Genomic DNA, 12,098 nt, shown 5'->3' with positions numbered 1-12,098 from the left:
TTTCTCGGCTTGTTTTTGGGTACGCCCCAGTAATTTCCACACATTAAATCAAAAATGCTCGTGCCCACACTTTTTCACGTGCGACTGTTTGTCTACATAAAAGTGTGTGAAAAATGAAAAAAATCGCTACTTGGTTGTGATTTAAATACTATTCTTTTTTTAGTTATACATTTTAAAAATATTTCGTACAAATAAACTATAATTTTGGGGGAGTGGTGATGTTGTTTTTCTTTCTGACAGCGTATATTTGATATTATTCAGTAGGATTCTTAAACCCGTCTTTACTTTTGAATTTAATAAATTATTTCGTGAAAGGTCATTGATCGTAATCGCTTTAAAATATATAATTTTCAGTATTTATATTTTCACCGAATTTCATAAGCTGGTTGAGAAGTGCGGAAGCATAAAAAATAAGATGAGTAAAAATATCGAGTAACCAAATTTTCATTGCCATAATCTCAAAATTAAAAATAGAAATTGTTAAAAATGGCTTAGAAGGCTTCATTTAGTACATCGTAAAATGTACCGTTAGAAAATGTATGCCGAAAAATCTCATGGTATGGATAAACATGAAACGAGCAGTATAATGGATGAATGTGATCTATGTCTCTCTAGATTTTCTCTGATCAACACTAGTGGATTTTTGACACTATAGAGCACTTCAGATAAATCTCATCTACCCAACAGATGTGGCTTAAGGCGTTAAAGATGTTTCAACTGATACACGATAGGAAATGAAGGCCGACCAATTATGTAAAAAAAAAAGAAATAAAATTATATGATGGGTCAAATCGATACGATACACAAAGGCTTAGTTACTTCAGAAAGTTCAACTTGGTTCCATAAACTCGAACCTTAATTTCTTCACCCAGTCAGAGTTTCAGATTTCATCAATCGTGTCTGCAAAATCTTTGAGACTGTAAAATATTGCTAAGCTCCTCTCTCCTTGAAGCTCTAAACTAATACAATATTATTAGCGGGAACAGAGTTCCTCGAGTCACACAATCTATCATAAACCTCTCTTTGGAAATTAAATAATAAGTGGGAGCGGAACTTAGTTTATTACCAATACTGGCTGGGTATTAACAAATTATTTGCGCCACAGGTGGAAATTAAGAGTCGAGTTCGGGATAAACTTTGTTGGAAAAAGCTTTTAGCGGATTCATTGAAGAACTTTTCATGGAGCTGGCCACAAGATAAGGTTATGGATCAATTAGATTGCTCTAACTATTGCAAAATGCTTATTTGAACTCGTGATGAAGCAGTTCTGTGGAAATGCTGTTGGTCGCAAATCGATTACAAAGTCTAAATCGAAAGACCTTATTGATATAATTAAGTAAGCTGATATTAAGGAGATTAAAGAAAATCATAGGATCTTTAAATCTTCTGCAATTACCCGTAGATCGAATAAGAACTCAACGCGATACTCTATCATTAGAAGACACACTTTGATCTTAGGTCTTTCGGAATTTCGAAATTGTTGAAGACTTTCTCAACAAATAGAGCATGTTATCAAATTGAGAATGAATGGATGAAAGAAAAATGTATCAACCTTAGAGTTTTTAAGTTAAGATCTGCTGGTAAATAATTTTCGAAGTTCCTAAAAGTAATACATCAATGGAGGTCCCATATCGTACTTGCTATTCAAGATAATCGGAGTTATTCATAGTTCCAACCTCTACTTGGATTTGAACCAGCTCAATGGAGGCACGCATGAAGAAATCAGGCTCTTCGTAATACCCTTAATACCAGTAAATTGCAACTAGCGTTAATTTTCATGTATTTTTGAACAAAAAGAGAACTCCAGTTAAACATTAAGCCCCCACATATACGATACTAGTTAAACCCATAGCTTGTACTGGGCTACTCGTGGATAGGCGTTAAGTAGTTGCGCTACGACTCTATTTTTTTCTATGATTTTTTTGACTTGTATGCCATTCACTTCTGCCACATGCTACAGTCAATGCATGACCTGTCAGCTGTCATGTCATGCCGTCATTTGTAAATAATGCAAAACATTAAGGGCTAAAAGATGTGCGTGACCTTGGTGTTTATGCGTTGTAACGTTGGTCGCCATCAATGGTAACAGACAAAGCAAGTGAATCAAATGAGTTTCGACATAAGAATGCGCATAGGGCGGATTTTAGTTTGGCAGTAGTGTGTATGAATGTACCGTTATGTGTATGGCTAAAGCATGTTGTGTGCACGACACGAGCGCCTATGGCGCGTGTACATGGTCATTTCGGTCATAACGCTAATGGTCATGGCTGTTGCCATGTCAGTCTGTGACTTTTGCTTTAACGCCTAAAAATATGCAAGTTAATGTACCTTATAAATCATCCATTTTAGACAGCGGCACACGGCAGTGCTTGGAGGCTGCCAGCCAGGCGTGTACGTAGTGTCTGCTAGATCGGCTGTTGTTGTTACTGTTGTAATGTGAATTTTTGTGCTCTTATAGCCTTTTCCACCAGAAAAAAAATTTCATTGTCACTTTATCGCAATTGCTGTCATCCGCTTCCTTTTGCAGTTTCGTCGGTATTTTCTTCACTTTTCTTTTGGGTAATTTTTCTTTTACGCACTTTTTTCTCCAAATTTTCTACTTCTTTGCCACGCACTTTGTCACTAGTTGTTTTTTTAGAAATTTTTGTTGTCGCATATATACATATTTATTGTTACCGTTAGAGTGGATTTAATACTTTGTGGGTGTCGTCAAGCCGCTAGGGGAGGGTCTGGTGAGCAGCAAAAAAGGTCAAACACAACTTTTAGTTTTCTTTTCGTGGATTAGAGCAAATTTTGTATGTTTTTCTTTGCACTTGAAATTTTATTCATGATGAGCACATACACCCACGTACTCCCTTCAAAGTTATTTATTTTTCAAATTTTTTATCCGAAATCTGTATTTTATTTATATTTCGGTTAGGGCTGCTTTGATACTATTTAGTCAGGCAATCACTGGTCGGTGTGTGTGCGTCGGCCAATAACAACTTTGTCAACTTCATTTAAGGCGCACAGCTGTTTGTAAATTGCCGTTATGGGCTTAACCTCACTTTTTGTGCACTGATATTTTGATAAACGTTTTAATTTTGTTTTTCTTCGTTGTTTGTGCAATTTGCCATATTTAACTAGCTGGCGAGGAGAGTCTTGCGCATTCCGGTAGCTGGAAAAATGTAGAAAAGGGTCAAAAGGTTAGGCGTTTGGTTATGTGTGCGGTTGAAAGAAAAAATTTAGTAAATATAATAAAGCAATTACTTTCACATGATTTCAATGTGAAAGATGCGGCTTTCAGGTTGTAAGTGTAAAAGAGTTGGCAGATTAACGTTATGTATAAAAGAAGTTTGAAAAACACTCATCTTTAAATAAAAATACACAAGTAAATAAGGTTGCAATGTTTATGCCAATAAAAACTAATAGAATTAGGTTAGGCTAGGTTATATTGGCCGGCTGTCACACCATTCTTAGATCTACTGGTCCTTCGTAATGCCAGATGGAAGTTCAGTTTAATTCGAGCTAAAGTATTCGTAATTCATGACTCTTTAAGGTAGATCTGATATCTACTTTTGATACGTCATATAGCCCTTTGAACTGCAAAGCTCCGAGATATCTAAAACGAATTCTCGATAAGGCTGGTCAGAAGCAGAGGATCGTCTCTCATATGCCTACTTCGCTGCACTTTCTGTAAGTATAGTCATTACCTATGCCCATCAAGCTCGCATGGGATGAAAGTAAGTTGTGACTTGTCATTAGAACAACAAACGTCCTGCAGTCGTTTCGAGAACCCTGCTTGTTTTATTCGAGGCCCAGGATCTTAATCGATTTTAGTTTCGGCCTTTGCATAAGACCGGGAGAGAGCTACAGGCAAATATCAGTGGAATTTAAGCGTGCTGAAAAGTTTTGGATAGAACTTTAAACATCAGTATAATCTATATTTTTGTAAAATAAATTTGAAGAGAAGTTTCTAAGTATAACTAAGTCGGTTCCCAGGCATGGAAATTTCCAGCTGATAATCAGCTGAAAATTGCAGAGAAATTTTGAATGAAGGTGACCAACAAAGCAAGAGTCTACAAGTAGTGTAATGAAATTTGCAACGTTTTCATGACTAGAATTTCTATGAACAAAATGTAATGAATTTGATGAGCTTCCACTGACCCAACTTTTTCAGAATTAAATTCTTGAAAAAAATCTTTTAGAACTATCTTCGACTGGTCGAAAGTGACTGACCCAACTTTTTTAGAAATAATTTCTTGAAAAATTTCTTTCAGACCTATCTTCGACTGGTCGAAAGCAATAGAAAAGTGATAAATTCTTATGCGTTATCTTTTTTGTATCTTCATTTGTTTTCGAAAATACCCAGTAAATTCCAGTACCGCGCTTCTTTAGCTTTATTAATCCGTATCTACTTTTTTATTTACATGTTTCATAAATAGGATGAGAATTACAGGTTGCATCTAAATAAATTAATTAAAACTATACTTTGAGTTCAGTTCAGTTGAGGGAATCAAACAACATAATTGAAAGTATTTTTCGCTAAGCGGAATAGTTTTAATACTAATGTATGCGAAGGTAGCAAAGTTTGCTAAAGGTCCCATTCTCCGTAAATTATTCAACTTTCCGCATTATAGAAACACTCAACTGAACCGCAAGTTTTTTAATCAATTCTGATCTCAGATAGACTGAAGAATAGAACCTCTATTCAGGATGTCGAAAATTAACTTTGTTGTGCTAAGATATTTCCCTTCAATACTTCAGCCGATCTTGGAATTTTTTCGGTTTCCTTCAATATGAAGTGTCATTTGTTACAGTAATACTCCTTCAATGACTCTCACTGTTTGTTTTATTAGAAGCCTTCTCAAGTGAAGGTATGAATAGGTTGCAATACTTAAATAAATTCCTTAATTATGTTCTAAAAAATCATAAACTAAATAAAAAATGTAGGAAAATGGTAGAAAAAAATGTAATTAATTTAAACTTTCAAAAGCTGTATACCAAATCACTTTTCATTACTTAAAGCTCTAAAGCATATAATAGGTAAAGCTTTGCATATCCAAAGTCCTAAAGAATCTGAATTTCAATAAAAATGGTTGAAAAAAAATTAATTACTATAAATGTTCAAAAGTTTTATACTAATAAAATAATACTAAAAAATAAATAATACTAAAATTTAATACATGGAATAGGTATAGCTTTGCTTATCCAAAGTCCTAAAAAATTCGAAATTGATTAAAAATAGCAGAAAAACATAAAAAAAAATGTTCAAAGGCTATCTACAAATTTGTTTTTTATTAATGAAATCTCCAAAGAAATAAAGCTTTGCATATCCTTATTTATTCAGTAAACAATGATATATTTTGCCATACCCTAAGATCTAAAAAAAGACAATTAATTTTTCAATTTTTAATTAATTCCTGCTAAGCTTTTACGCTTTGAAGCTCACTTTGAAGCGAAAATTAAAAGGTCAAAGGTGAATTGCGTTTTGCAATGAACCTAACGGGCATGTGACTTCCGCAAATAAAATACCGTTCACTTTTGAGAAAATGCACCTTTTAGAGGATAATAAGCTAGTGAGTTCAGCTGCGAAATAGCAAAAGGTCGCACGTATTATTTGGTTGGTATTTATATTTGGCAAATAATTAAGTTTTTTCAAAAGTGGTTAAATTTTGTAATATTGAAAGAGAAAAATGTTGTACTTTATTGTTTTCAAATAAAATTCTTTTATAATTTTTTTATCTTTAATTATTAATTTGTTCTTTTTAGTAAGTTAGTAGTTTTTTAAATTTTTGATTTATTTAAAACAAAAAAAATATGATAATTTTGTATGCGTTTTTTTCAATTAAAAAAAATACAAAAAAATTAAAATTTAAAACAATAACCTAAAATTTTTTTTAATTTTCTAAGTTTTAAATAAATAGAAAATTAAAAGAAAATAAAATTTAGGAAACTAAATAATAATAAATTATATATTAATTAAAATATCAAAAAAATTTGATTTTTTATTTTTAAAATTTGGTGTTTATACATTATATAATTTTTGACTTTTTTAAGTTTCAAAAAATTTTTTATTTATTTAATTTTTTTATTTTCTGTTTAAATATTTTTTGTTTTAATTTTTGCTGTTTATTAAAAAATTACTTTTTTTAAATTTCTTTAAATTTAAATATATATTCTAATAACCTATATTCTCTTTTAATTTAGTTTTAATCCCGTTTTAAGATTTCTTATTTATAATTTTTGGTTTTTTTTTCATTTTAATATTTTTGAAGTTTTTTAGCATGTAATAATTTTTTTATTAAACGAATATTCTTTAAATTCAATTTCAATTTATTTTTAATTTTCCATATTTTTAACTTTTTATAATTTTTTTGTTGTTTTAAATATTTTCGATTTTTTTCAGCTCCACTTTTCATGCTTTCAATTAAATTTTTAATTTAAACAAAGTTTTAATTTTACAAAATTTAATTTGAATTTTTGTTATTTATTTTTTAATTTTCCTTATTCTTAATTTTTAGTTTGTTATAGATTTAATTTTTTTAAGTTTTGAATAATATTTTGACTTATTAAAAAATTTTAATTCAATATAAATTTTTTTTAAATATATTTATACTCTCGCAACCTGTTGCTACAGAGTATAATAGTTTTGTTCACCTAACGGTTGTTTGTATCACCTAAAATTAATCGAGTTAGATATAGGGTTATATATATATAAATGATCAGGATGAAGAGACGAGAAATCCGGGTGACTGTCTGTCCGTCCGTCCGTCTGTCCGTCCGTCTGTCCGTCTGTCCGTCCGTCCGTGCAAGCTCTAACTTGAGTAAAAATTGAGATATCTTTATGAAACTTCGTAGACATGTTTCATGGTACCGTGAGACGGTTGGTATTGCAGATGGGCGTAATCGGACCACTGCCACGCCCACAAAACGCCATTAATCAAAAACAAATAACTTGCCATAACTAAGCTCCGCAATAAGATACAAGACTGTTATTTGGTGCACAGGATCACATTAGGGAGGGGCATCTGCAGTTAAAACTTTTTTTTAAAAAGTGGGCGTGGTCCCGCCTCTAATAGGTTTAATGTGCATATCTCCTAAACCGCTAATGCTATAATAACAAAATTCACTGGAAGCAAATATTTTTAGCACTTCTATTGACGGTGTGAAAATAGTTGAAATTGGGTGGCAACTCCGCCCACTCCCCATATAACGGTACTGTTAAAAACTACTAAAAGCGCGATAAATCAAGCACTAAACACGCCAGAGACATTAAATTTTATCTCTGAGATGGTATAAGATGACTTTATAGGAACCGCGTTCAAAATTAGACAGTGGGCGTGGCACAGCCCACTTTTAGGTGAAAACCCATATCTTGAGATCTGCTTAACCGATTTCAACCAAATTCGGTGCGTAACGTTCTTTTAATGTTTCTATGTCATAGTGTGAAAATGGGCGAAATCGGATTACAACCACGCTTATTTTCCATATGACACCATTTTAAATACCACTTGATTCTTTCACTTTCCACTATGCAAATCAAGCAACAATGATTATATCGGCGTAAAACTTTGCGTGAATAATGCAATTAAAGTATGCCACCTTGCGGCCAAAAATTGTCTAAATCGAACCAAAACTGTTCAAACCCCTAAGTACTAAATATGTGGACCCCAGTGCCTATAGTTGACCTTCTACCGAAAATATCAGTCAATACACAAAGAAATCTCAAACGAGTATACCATTTGACTTTGCGAGAGTATAAAATGTTCGGTTACATCCGAACTTAGCCCTTCCTTACTTGTTAATTTTTAAGTTTGTTTTATTTCTAAATTTTAATATGGTATTATGAAACTTTTTCTAATTTCAATTATTTAAATTTTTTAATTATTTTAAGTTTTCAAAATTTCTATTCTGGTTTATATACATTATTTTTATTTTTATGCTCAATATTTTTCTTTTCCTTAGTTTTTAAGTTTTTTTATTTTATTATTTTTTTTTTTTCAAATGTAAGGTATTCCAGAATTTTTTTTCCGGCACAACTTTTCTTGCTGCTCCCAGCTACTTTTCTGGTATTCAATTTATATTAATGCTCTCTTTTCTCTCTCTCTTCTTCCGTTTCATTGCCAATTGTTATTTTAAGCACGTTTTCCTATTTTCTTGCCGTTACATTGACTAATTAATTATTTGTTTGGGTTTCTGCTACTGTTCCTGCTGCTGTAGTTTTTGTTGTTTTTAGACCATGCTTTGCTCCAACTTGATTGTTATTGTTTTAGCTGTTGTTGTTGTGCAAACAAAATACTCCATGTCATAGTGTTTGTTATTAATTTGCTTTGTTGTTCGAACGTTTGTGGCCACAAAGCTGGAATATTTGCCAAGCAAGGTATGCATGAATGTGTATATGTATGTGTGTCGGGGGGTAGAACTGTACGTGAGAATGAATGCGTTAGCTTTTCGCTGGCAGTGAGGAGATTAATGCGCTTAATTTTAACAGGCAAATTAATTATGGAAAATTTAATTTAATCGTAAAAGAGTACCGAAAAAACATTTCTATGTTACAAAATTAAATTTGTGCGATTAGCAATTTTTTAAATGAAATATTGATGTATAATATTTTATAATTGCAAAGCACATGAATCCATTTTTATTTATTTTGCAGACTGTTAAACAAATTGCGAAGACTAAAAAAATAACATAAAATATAAAGAAAAATGTTCAATTCGGCTTCATGGAAGCTATAATAACCTTCGCAAATACAAAAGCTTCAAATAAGTTTTTTAATTATTCATTATTCTTGTTAAATTTTTTTCATTAAAAAAAAAAAAATTTACAAAAAAAGTTTATCAAATTTTCAAACTAACTACTTTGAACTGAATTCATTTAAGGCAAATATTTATTTTTAGAGTTTTTTGTTATGAAGTGATGAGACAAATTAATATTTTAATTTTCTTATTTGCAGTAAGTACATATTATATATAATGCTTCTTTGGGAGAAAAATTTTTTTAAATTATATGAATTTTATATGTATAAATATTTCAAAAAAAATATTATTTTCGTTTTTAATTTTGTTGTTAAACACTTTAGTATATATTAAAAATTGGTTACATTTTTCAGTTCGAAATTTTTAAAATAATTTAATTAAACGTTGATGTTTTTTCATTCAGTTATAAGATTCAGAAGACAACTAATTTGCTTTAAAATAGTCAAACTTCAAATGCTAATATCGTTTAAGCTGTTAGATTTACAAATATCGAAAATATACCGATACGATACCGAAAGAGCATAAAATTTTCTACAAAATCTATTAAACGAGATATTTTTTTAAGTTGTGGGAAGCGAGATTTGAATTTTTCTATCTGATATAGAAATATCTGAATAAGAATAAAATAGAAAACCGTTAGGCGGAGTGTCTTCCCGCTACAATTAAGAGCGCATTCTTGGAGGGGCTTTTTTAGAGGTGTCTATCAACAATTTTTCAGAGAACGAAACGAAAAATTAATATTCGTTGTTTTTTACCTACCTTAATGCATATAAACCTTTTTATTTTAAATACTTTTAAAATCATTTTTTTAAATTTTTAATTAAATTTTTTTATTTTTTATTTTATTTGTAAACTAACAAACATGTATTATATTTGTTCGAATTTTTTAAGAATTAATTTAAACAATTTGACTCTAGAGTTCGAAAGAAAACTATTAAAGAGTGATTAAGAAAAAAATTATTATTACTAAATTAGTTCTGATTATTAAGAAATGTTTTCAAATACTAACAAAATAGATATAAGAAATCTAAATAAATAAATAAATCAATATTACTAAAAAATAGTACTAATTTAAAAATAAGTATAAATAAAACAAAAAATTAAAAAAATATAATTTACACAATAATTTAATTTAGCATAAAATAGGCAGCAACCTGGGAAATTTAAAATTTTCACTCCTTAAACACCACAACTAAAAATGTTATTAATAACACTACTCAACAAATATGGAAAAAAAATTTGCCACTGATGTGCTAAGAAATCTGTAGGGGTATTTGAGGTCTCCTGATTACGAGTTTGAGTTCAAAAGTTTTCCATCACGTACAGCTATTTTTGTCATTTTGGTAAATGTTGATGGTTTGGCTCCTACACCCCTTGACTACAATACAAAAACTCCTACGCGTTAGGAAATTTTTACTATTGTATCATTTTCGGTTTTAGCAACATAAAATTAGCAAGAAACAACCTCTAAAATCACGGTGGCAAAATGATTGTTGACTAGTGCAATCAGAATAAAGTTTTTTAAAATGTTCGGTAGCAATTATCATTAAATTTTTATATATAAATACAATTTTTGCATATATTTAAATTTTTTATATTTTTTAAACATTTTCAAAACTTTTCCTTTTATTTTTATACCCGAAAAAATTATTTAAAATTTTTTTATATTTTTTAAACATTTTCAAAACTTTTCTTTTCATTTGTATACCTGAAAATGTTCCAAATATTTCTATTTTAAAGCACAACTCCCGGATTGCTTTAACAAATATTTTCATTTGAACACACATTTCCCGAACATTTCACAAACATTGAAATTGGCATTTTATGACGTTTGGATATTAATAAAAAAATTCTCAATAAAAATAATTTAAAAAGCCGAAATTTACAAGAATTGTAATTAAAAAAAATTATTACAAAATACGCCATTGCAAAGGATTTAGAACACAAACATTTACCAGAATTACAATTGATATCAAGTTTCATAGTAAAAGAAAGGGGTTTAAATATGTGTATTAGCTTATTACTAGTATTACTCATATAAGATATTGTATTTATATAAATTAAATAATAATAATTTCTATACAATAGTTCTCATTTACATCGAAAACAATAAGATAAAATATTACTTGCATTTTTATGAGAAATAATATATTTGTAACTAAGCAAGAGCAGAACTAACCTAAGTTCAAAGTTGTAACACCATATCTTTCTTATAAATTTTATACTTTGCTTATTTTTAAAATTAAATACAACTTTCTCTGTTTTTATTGCACAATAATCATAGCTTTAGCACTTAGCTCGCCAAAACGATTCCATGAATTTTACGTAAAATACATATTTTCACGGTTTTGCACTGTTTACACGCAACCCTTGCCAGACACTCATTGCGTATTGTGGCTTCGCCGCCAGATTTATCGATATTTTCCAACTACTGTTGGTAAAATTAAATGCACCACAGCATTAGATTAAGCTCAACGCTAGTTTTGTACGCTTTCTCGGCACTCTTTTCACATAAAATTACATTCGATTTATTTAAAACTCACAAAAAAACTTTCTTTCGCCTTCAATACAACAACACTTTGCCTGCCAACGAAGCGTCTGTCTGGCCGCAGGTGAGCAAAATAAAAAATCTGTTTGACAAACAAACAAAAATTACTATTATATGTGTCAATACACGCGCGCTATCAGCAAAATATTCGCCCGTCAACGTCAAATTTGCACCGCCCGCAAGTGAACCGTCACTGACGTTCATCGCACGACTAACACGCTCGTTGACACCGCTTGGCAGGCGGCCGCGCAACCCCAACGCCTATTGCAGGTGTGTCTGTGTGTGTTTGTGTGCTTGCATGTTAACCGTTAGTGTGGTGAAAAAGGCACTCGTGCAAGTTCTGCTTTTCGACGCTCTTCGTGTACTCACATTGCACGGGTAAATGAACGCATGGTGAGTTAGAGAGCAGCAGCACTGACCTTGTGCACGAAGTTGTGTGCTCAGTGGCGAGATTTGCGCTTGCCGGGTCGCAATGAACTTCCGGTTGAGGTGAATTGTTATAGATATGTCACAAAAGTAATGTATGAACGATGCAGTTGCTTCAAAATTGTGGTGAATTATTTTACAAGGTGCACGAAATTCACTATAATTCGAGTTTTGTTGCAGTTTTGGAGTAAGGGGAAAGTAACATTACGATGAACTCAACACACAAGAAATTATATCTACATTTTCACCACATTTATCTGGTGAAATATTGTATACACCTTTTAAGCTAGGGGAAATATTATGTTGCAACTTCTATACCATAAGAATCTTGCGGTTTCAGCGAAAATTCACCACATCCAGTTTCCCCTTTCGATTTAAATGAA

General features: G+C 31.0%; 1 protein-coding gene across 1 annotated transcript in view; it reads right to left on the bottom strand.

The window, feature by feature from the left end:
• The window catches only part of LOC106620667 (uncharacterized), a 170,023-nt gene extending 158,538 nt beyond the window's left edge, over positions 1 to 11,485 (bottom strand). The window contains exons 1-2 of the mRNA XM_036376846.2: positions 10,921 to 11,485; positions 2,329 to 3,157 (exon numbers count right to left, since the gene is read on the bottom strand). The gene's annotated coding sequence lies outside the window, so the exon portion shown is untranslated. The remainder of the gene's footprint in view (positions 1 to 2,328; positions 3,158 to 10,920) is intronic.
• Positions 11,486 to 12,098: the final 613 nt, after the last annotated feature.

This window comes from Bactrocera oleae, chromosome 5, assembly GCF_042242935.1.
Source record: "Bactrocera oleae isolate idBacOlea1 chromosome 5, idBacOlea1, whole genome shotgun sequence".
Classification (NCBI taxonomy): Eukaryota; Metazoa; Arthropoda; class Insecta; order Diptera; family Tephritidae; genus Bactrocera; species Bactrocera oleae.
The sequence above is the reverse complement of the archived record's forward strand: the minus strand, read 5'-3'. Positions and strand labels throughout refer to the sequence as shown.